Source organism: Panthera pardus, unplaced genomic scaffold, assembly GCF_024362965.1.
Source record: "Panthera pardus isolate Hobbes unplaced genomic scaffold, ASM2436296v1 HiC_scaffold_13, whole genome shotgun sequence".
In the NCBI taxonomy this organism is placed as follows: Eukaryota; Metazoa; Chordata; class Mammalia; order Carnivora; family Felidae; genus Panthera; species Panthera pardus.
This window is the reverse complement of record NW_026526688.1, coordinates 63,632,992-63,640,890: the sequence shown is the minus strand read 5'-3', so window position 1 is coordinate 63,640,890 and position 7,899 is coordinate 63,632,992. Positions and strand designations below refer to the sequence as shown.

The window sequence follows — 7,899 nt, the reverse complement described above, 5'->3', positions numbered from 1 at the left end:
AAAAAACAAAACAAAACAAAACCTCTTAAACCATAGTCTTAGATAGATTTCATTATTTATATGTATGTTTGTAAATCCAGATTAAAAAGGTGTAAAAAAAACACTGGACTATTAATAGTGTTTCCTTCAGGGAGAAAGGTGAGGCTGGGGAAAGCTGGGAAGGAGGACTTTCTTTACACTTTTGTAATATTTGAAAAATCTCTAATCATATATTTTATGACTTTTTAAAAAATAGCATGATAGATATTATGATAGACATATGCAGTTTCTAACCATGGAAGATGGGACCCGCTGAGACTTAATAACTAAGCAGGAATCAGTCAGACAGAATAGCAGAGGAAAGGCACTTACGGCAGAGAATTAGCATGTGCAAAGGCACAGGGGTCTAGGAGGAGGAGAGGTATTCATTATGTGTGGTAGTTTGGTAAAAGCAAATCCTAGGTGGATATGGTAGAAGAGTGGAGGGTGATGGTAGAAGGCTGATCGTGGGGCCTGTGTAAGATGTTAAGGAATTTGAACTGCATTCTGAGCCACTAGGAAGCCATTGATGGATTTGGGGCGGGGGGGGGGGGGGGGGGTGGTTGGGGAGGGTGGATAACATGCTGCAGTTTGTGTTTCAGGGAGATGTCACTGAAAACAGTGTAGACAATGAATGGAGTAGAAGAAAAAACAATTAGGAAACACTATGAGCAAGGAAAGAGTTGTCAACGCTCTTAACTAAAACCATGGAAAGGAATCAAGAAACTATTGGTTATTTGCAACCAATGGAGATGAAAGTGGAGGTGCAGTCAAGAGGTAAGGCTTTAATAATCAGCATTTCCTGGGATGCCTGGGTGGCTCCGTCAGTTAAGCATCTGACTTCACCTCAGGTCATGATCTCGGGTTCGATAGTCCGATTGCTGCATGGGGGTCTGTGCTGAAAGCTCAGAGCCTGTTTTGGATTCTGTGTCTCCCTCTTTCTGCCCCTCTCCTGCTCGCACTCCCCCCCCCTTTCAGAAATAAACACTAAAAAATTTAAAAAAAAAGAATCAGCATTTCCCAATTCCATTATTCATGTTCTCCATCACAATCTAAGAAAAACCCACTACTATCTTTTACTCAGTAATTTTTATTGACTCACATTAAGCCTCATGCTAAGCAGAAAAATAATAGGTTTGATACACTGTGCTTTTCTACTACACCTTAATATAAGCACATATAAATTAAAATTAAAATGCATCTAAGTCTTCTTAAATACCAGCAATGAAAACTATACCACACTTTAGGACACATAGGATCAATTGCTTCCATTTCTAAAACCCTATAAGTCTATGCTATTTAACCAAAAGCTTCCTTTGAAATTTGAGCCCCCAGAATGTTATAAGCATTTTGTCCAAGATTTAGCTTAGACTGAGTATGGTCTCCAGATCTAGTAACTCAGAACTGCAAATTCTCAGACCCTACTAAAGCAGAAATTCTTAAGGTACAAGGGACTAATCTATGTTTTAAGAAACTTCCATGTGAATTTGATGCCCCTACCTAAAGTCTGAGAACCACTGCTTTGGGCCATGCACAAGATTTCTCCAGCAAAGAAACTGAGGCAATCAGGAGAATGTAAGTAGGATCATTTCCAACTCAGTGCTCTTACATCTAATAACATCTATTATTCTTTTTTATTATCCAGATCCATACTGTGCCTTTTAGAACCATACTCAGTTCATTGACAACCATTAAATAGATCAATTGAGGATAATGATGCATTTGTGGTTTTCTAGATCTCTAGTGTACCACTTCTCAAATTCTCATACCACAGTTACTACCTTCATAATTCTGCTCCAACCATGCATCACATATTGTACACACATATTATTTACTTAAAGTTTTTCCTTAAATAAATTCCCTTTTTTATTTTAATAAATTAAAGGACAAATTTATATTACTACCATCACCAGAAAGTACCACTTACTGTGACTAAAAGCTAACTACAAAGAAGAATACAATGTCAGATTCTACCCTTATTTGTCAAAAGTTATGCTCTGATGACATGATACTCTATGTATAAAACCCAAAGACTGCACCAAAAAATTTGCTATAACTAATACATGAACTTATCAAAGTCACAGGATATAAAATCAATGTGTAGAAATCTGTTGCATTTCTATACACCAATAATGAAACAGCAGAAGAAGAAATCAAGGAATCAATCCCATTTGCAATTGCCCCAATAACAATTAGATACCTAGGAATAAACCTAACTAAAGAGGGAAAAGACCTGTACTCTAAAAACTGTAGAACACTTATGAAAAAAATTGAAGAAGACACAAAGAAATGGAAAAGCATTTCATGCTCATGGATTGGAAGAACATTGTCAAAATATCTATACTACCCAGAGCAATCTATACATTAATGCAACCCCTTTCAAAATACCACCAGCATTTTTTACAGAGCTAGAACAAACAATCCGAAAATTTGTATGGAACCACAAAAGACCCCAAATAGCCAAAGCAATCCTGAAAAAAAAAGCAAAGCTGGAAGTATCATAATTCCAGATTTCAAGCTATATTATAGAGCTGTAGTCATCAAGACAGTATGGTACAAGTGCAAAAGCAGACACATAGAAACCCAGAAATGGACCCACAACCATATGGGCAACAAATCTTCAAAAAAGCAGGAAAGAATATCCAAAGGAAAAAAGACAGTCTTTTCAACAAATGATGTTGGGAAAACTGGATGGCGACATGCAGAAGAATGAAACTGAACCACTTACTTACACCATACACAAAAATAAACTCAAAATGGATGAATGACCTAAATGTGAGATAGGAAACCATCAAAATCCTAGAGGAGAACACAGGCAGCAACCTCTTTAACCTCAGCCGCAGCAATTTCTTACTAGACACATCACCAAACACAAGGGAAACTAAAGCAAACATGAACTATCAGGACCTCATCAAGATAAAAGCTTCTGCACAGTGAATTAAACAATCAACAAAACTAAAAGGCAGCCTATGGAGTGGGAGAAGATATTTGCAAATGGCACATCTGATAAAGGGTTAATATCCAAAATCTATAAAGAACATATCAATTTCAACACCCCAAAAAGCAAATAATCCAGGTAAGAAATGGGCAGAAGACATAAATAGATACTTTTCCAAAGAAGACATCCAGATGGCTAATAGACACATGAAAAGATGCTCAATATCATTCATCATTAGGGAAATATAAATCAAAACCATGGTGTGATATCACTTCATACCTGTCAGAATGTCTAAAATTTATAACACAAGAAACAACAGATGTTGGTGAGGATGTGGTGAAAGGAGAAGCCTCTTGCCCTGCTGATGTGAATGCAAACTGGTACAGCCACTCTAAAGAACAGTATGGAGGATCCTCAAGAGACTAAAAATAGAACTACCATACAATCCAGCAATTGCACGATTAGGTATTTACCCAAAGGATACAAAAACCCAGATGGAAGGGGTACATGCACCCCAATGTTTAACAGCCTTATTAACAATAGCAAAACTATGGAGAAAGCTCAAATGTCCATCAAATGATGAATGGATAAAGAAGATGTGATATTTATACAATGAGATCTTACTCAGCCATCAAAAAGAATGAAATCTTGCTATTTGCAATGACATGGTTGAAGCTAGAGTGTATCATGCTAAGCAAAATTAGTCAACTGGAGAAAGACAAGTACCATGTGATTTCACTCATATGTGGAATTAAAGAAACAAAACAGATGAATATGTGAAGGGGGTGGAAAGAAGAGCAGGAAACAAACCACAAGTGACTTGTAACAATAGAGAACAAACTGAAGATTGTTGGAGGGGAGGTGAGTGCAGGATGGGCTAAATGGGTGATGGGTATTAAGGAAGGCACCTGTGATGGGCCCTGGGTGTTGTATATAAGTGATGAATCACTGACTTCTACTCTGGAAACCAGTATCGCACTGTATGCTAACTAAAATTTAAATTAAAAATAAAATAAAATAAAACAGGACCAAAAAAAAAAAAAAAGGAAAGAAAGAAATTGCCTGATTATTGTTAGTTAAGTAATTTGCCTGATAGATCCCCGAAATCCTCAAAAACAAAAACAAAAAAAAAAAGAAAAAGAAAAAGAAAAAGAAAGAAACAAACCATATTTTAAGGTTTATTTACCTAAAAATAAATTTGCTCATAAGGACTGCATTCCTTTATTACCAAGGATGGTTAGCCTATATTAGAAGAGTGTTCAAGTTTCATACCCAACTTGATGTACTCTGGATAGAAAAAGCATTAAAATGGATTTAAGGTTTTCAACATGTGATTCAGTATTAGTTACCTATATGAGCATGAGCCCCCCAAATCATTCCATTCTGGCAGTGATTCCTATCCCATACTTCAGGAAATGCTAGTTTAAACCATAAGTACAAGCTACATAAACTCTGAGAATGCAGATTTAGAACAGGAAAGTTCTAAAAATAAAACCTTCATATTTAAGAAGTGAACCAAAAAAGAAAAGCAAACAAGGGTGACTAGAACCTGGCCTGAACTGAGAAGCAGGACCTAAAAGGGCCAGAGAAAAGCTAGACACAGAATTGCCACTGAACCCAGGAGAGAAGGAATTTAGGAAAAGAAAGCACCAGCAAGAATGAATGATCTAGCACAAACATCTGCCTTCCAACCAACCCTAAACCCAAACAATGACATAAATAATTTTATTTTGTAAAAATCTATGTATTTTGTAAAAGTACTACCAATGGAACAGGAATTTTAAGAAATTCCTGAAAGAGATAATTCCTTTTCCTTTCTCTCTCTTCCAGCTATCACAGCTGCCACAAGGAAAGAAGGCTAAAGGGAAGAAGGCGGTCTTGGACCCTGCTGTCAGGAAGAAGCCAGAGGCCAAAAAAGGTGGTCGGTCCCTTGTTAAAACAAGGGACAGGACATCCAGCCTCAAAGGGACTTCACTCTGTGAAATGTCCCCTCTGTATCTGGTTGCAATGGCAAAGGCTCTTCCCTTTAAACATCTGAAAATTCCTTCTGTCATTAACCAGTTCACCTAGGCCTTGGACCACCAAACAGTTATTCAATTGCTTAAGTTCATCCACAGATTCAGACCAGAGACCAAGCAAGAGAAGAAGCAGGAAATTTTGGCCTGAATTGAGAACAAAGTTGCTAGCAAAGGGGATGACCCCATTAAGAGGCCACCTGTTCTTCAAGTGGGGGTTAATACTGTCCCCACCTTAATGGAAAAGAAGTCTCAGCTGATAGTGATTTTACATTCTGTGGACCCCACTGAGCTGGTTGTCTTCCTGTCTGCCCTGTGTCATAAGGTGGGTGTTCCCCATTGCATTATCAAGAGGAAGGCCAAGCTGGGCATCTGGTCCACAGGAAAACCTCACACAGGTTCACTCAGAAGACAAAGGAGGTCTGTCCAAGCAGGTGGAAGCTATGAGGACCAATGGCAATGACAAATATGATGAGATCCACCATCTCTGGGGAGGCATCGTCCTGGGTCCAAAGTCAGTGGCTTGTGTTGCTGAGCTGGAAAAGGCAAAGGCTAAAGAACTGGCACCAAATCAGGCTAAGCGTGCACTGCTGAGTCGTCCATACGTAAAGGTAATATGAGTTCATTTTCAGCCAGTATTGGAAGGAAGGAAGGAAGGAAGGAAGGAAGGAAGGAAGGAAGGAAAAGAGAGAGAGAGAGACAAAGAGAGAAAGAAAGAAAGAAAGAAAGAAAGAGAAAGAGAGAAAGAAGGAGAGAAAGAAAGAGGAAGAAAGGAAGGAAGGAAGGAAGGAAGGAAGGAAGGAAGGAAGAAGGAAGGAAGGGAAAGAGAGAGAGACAGACAAAGAGAAAGAAAGAAAGAAAGAAAGAAAGAAAGAAAGAAAGAAAGAAAGAAAGAAAGAAAAAGAAAGGAAGGAAGGAAGGAAGAAAGAGAAAAAGAAAGAGAGAGAAAGAAGGAGAGAAAGAAAGAGGAAGAAAGGAAGGAAGGAAGGAAGGGAAAGAGAGAGAGACAAAGAAAGAAAGAAAGAAAGAAAGAAAGAAAGAAAGATTCCTGAAAGAAAACAGATGACACCAAATGATACATGGAGAAACAAAACCACATGCACGTGTACGCTGAAAGAGGTCCAACAGGTTTAATGATGGTTAATGGCTTTATCAAGGTTTTACCAGGGATTATTTCAACATAGAAAGTCGTACAGACACCTCCTTTGCTCATCTACGTTATAGTAAAAATTAACTACATTATTTACATTGTAATAAAAGTTCCATAATAACTAAACAGTATTTGTGATACCAAACAATATATTTTAGTTAAATGGGTGTATTCATTGTCTATTACTGAGTATCAAATTATCCGACAATATGGCCTGTTAAAACAACACCCATTTATTACACCACAGTCTCTGTAGGTCAGGAATCTGGACGTGACCGAGTCCTCATTGCTTCATGGTCTCTCACAAAGCTGCAGTGAAAGTGTTGGCTCAGTGAATGCAATCTCATCTGTGGGCTCTCCTGGGGAAGCATGTCACTCAATAGTTGTTGGAAGCGTTCAGCTCTTCATTGGCTGTTGGGCGGAGGACCTCAATTCACCGATTGTTCTTTGTCTGGATGTGGCCCTCAGTTTCTTGCCTCGGGGCTTCTCCAACACAGCAACTCGCTTTATCAACACACAAGCCAAAAGAGCAACAGAGGGAGCCTGCTAGCAAGAAAAAAGTCCCAATATTTCATAATCTAATCATTGAAGTGACATTCCCTCAATGTTGCCATAAATAACAGAAGGCAGGGATCATTGGCAGACACTGCAGAAGCTGCCTTACCCAGAAGAGTCCTTCTCACCCAAATAATTACATTTAGTTCTAGATAGACAATAAAATTATATCTAAGCTTTTCACTTTACAGATGAGAAAACTGAGACACAGGGTGATTGTATAACTCACTCAAGTCTAGTCTAAAGTGAGAACCAAGGTCTGCTTAGCCCGTTTTACTGTTTTTTTTTACCCTACACCATAACTGCTGCTTTTTTTTTTTTAATGTTTATTCATTTTGGGAGAGAGAGAAAGAAAGCAGGGGAGGGGCAGAGAGAGAATCCCAAGCAGACTCCGCACTGTCAGCCCAGAGCCAGACACAGGGCTCAAACTTACCAACCCTGAGATCATGACCTGAGCTGAAATCAAGAAGTTGGATGCTTAACTGACTGAACCACCCAGGCACCCCTTACTGTTTCTAAAGCCTAGGACAAGTGCCATATCTCAACTGCTCCAGCCTGTTGACAACCCTCTCTCTGAAGGGTAACATGAATTCTCTATGTCACTTCCATGGTAGTTAACCAAACAATACCTGAATGACTGTTTTTTTTTTTTAATTTTTTTTTAACGTTTATTCATTTTGGGGAGAGAGAGAGAGTGTGTGTGTGGGGGGGGGGGAGGGGCAGAGAGAGAGAGAGAGAGAGAGAGAGTGTGGGGGGGGGAGGGGCAGAGAGAGAGAGAGAGACAGACAGACAGACAGACAGAATCCAAAGCAGGCTCCAGGTTCCAAGCAGTCAGAGCCGGACACGGGGCTCAAACCCATGAACCATGAGACCATGACCTGAGCCAAAGTCAGATGCTTAACCGACTGACCCACCCAGGCGCACCTATCTGAATGACTGTTTAATGTTCTAGAGTAGCTACCTTAGCTCCCCCTAAAACCTCTTCTAAGAAGGAACTATGTTTCATGCATCCTCTTGTCCCTTGTAAAGAAAATTCTAGAAGCCTCCTACCCACAAAAGGAACTTAGTGAAACGTATGTTGACTGACAAAACTTAAAAACTGCAAGAAAGCATAAATGTTAGAGAAGGAGAAATTGTATAATTTGCTTTTGACAGTCATATAACATCCTCAAATTGTCAAATAGAAATTTCCTTAAGTAATTTTTTATGGGATAATGTAAGGT

At 39.0% G+C, this 7,899-nt stretch overlaps 1 pseudogene; it reads left to right on the top strand.

Annotated features, from left to right (window-relative positions):
* Positions 1 to 725: 725 nt before the first annotated feature.
* On the top strand, positions 726 to 6,671 carry LOC109262170 (60S ribosomal protein L7a-like; annotated as a pseudogene).
* Positions 6,672 to 7,899: the final 1,228 nt, after the last annotated feature.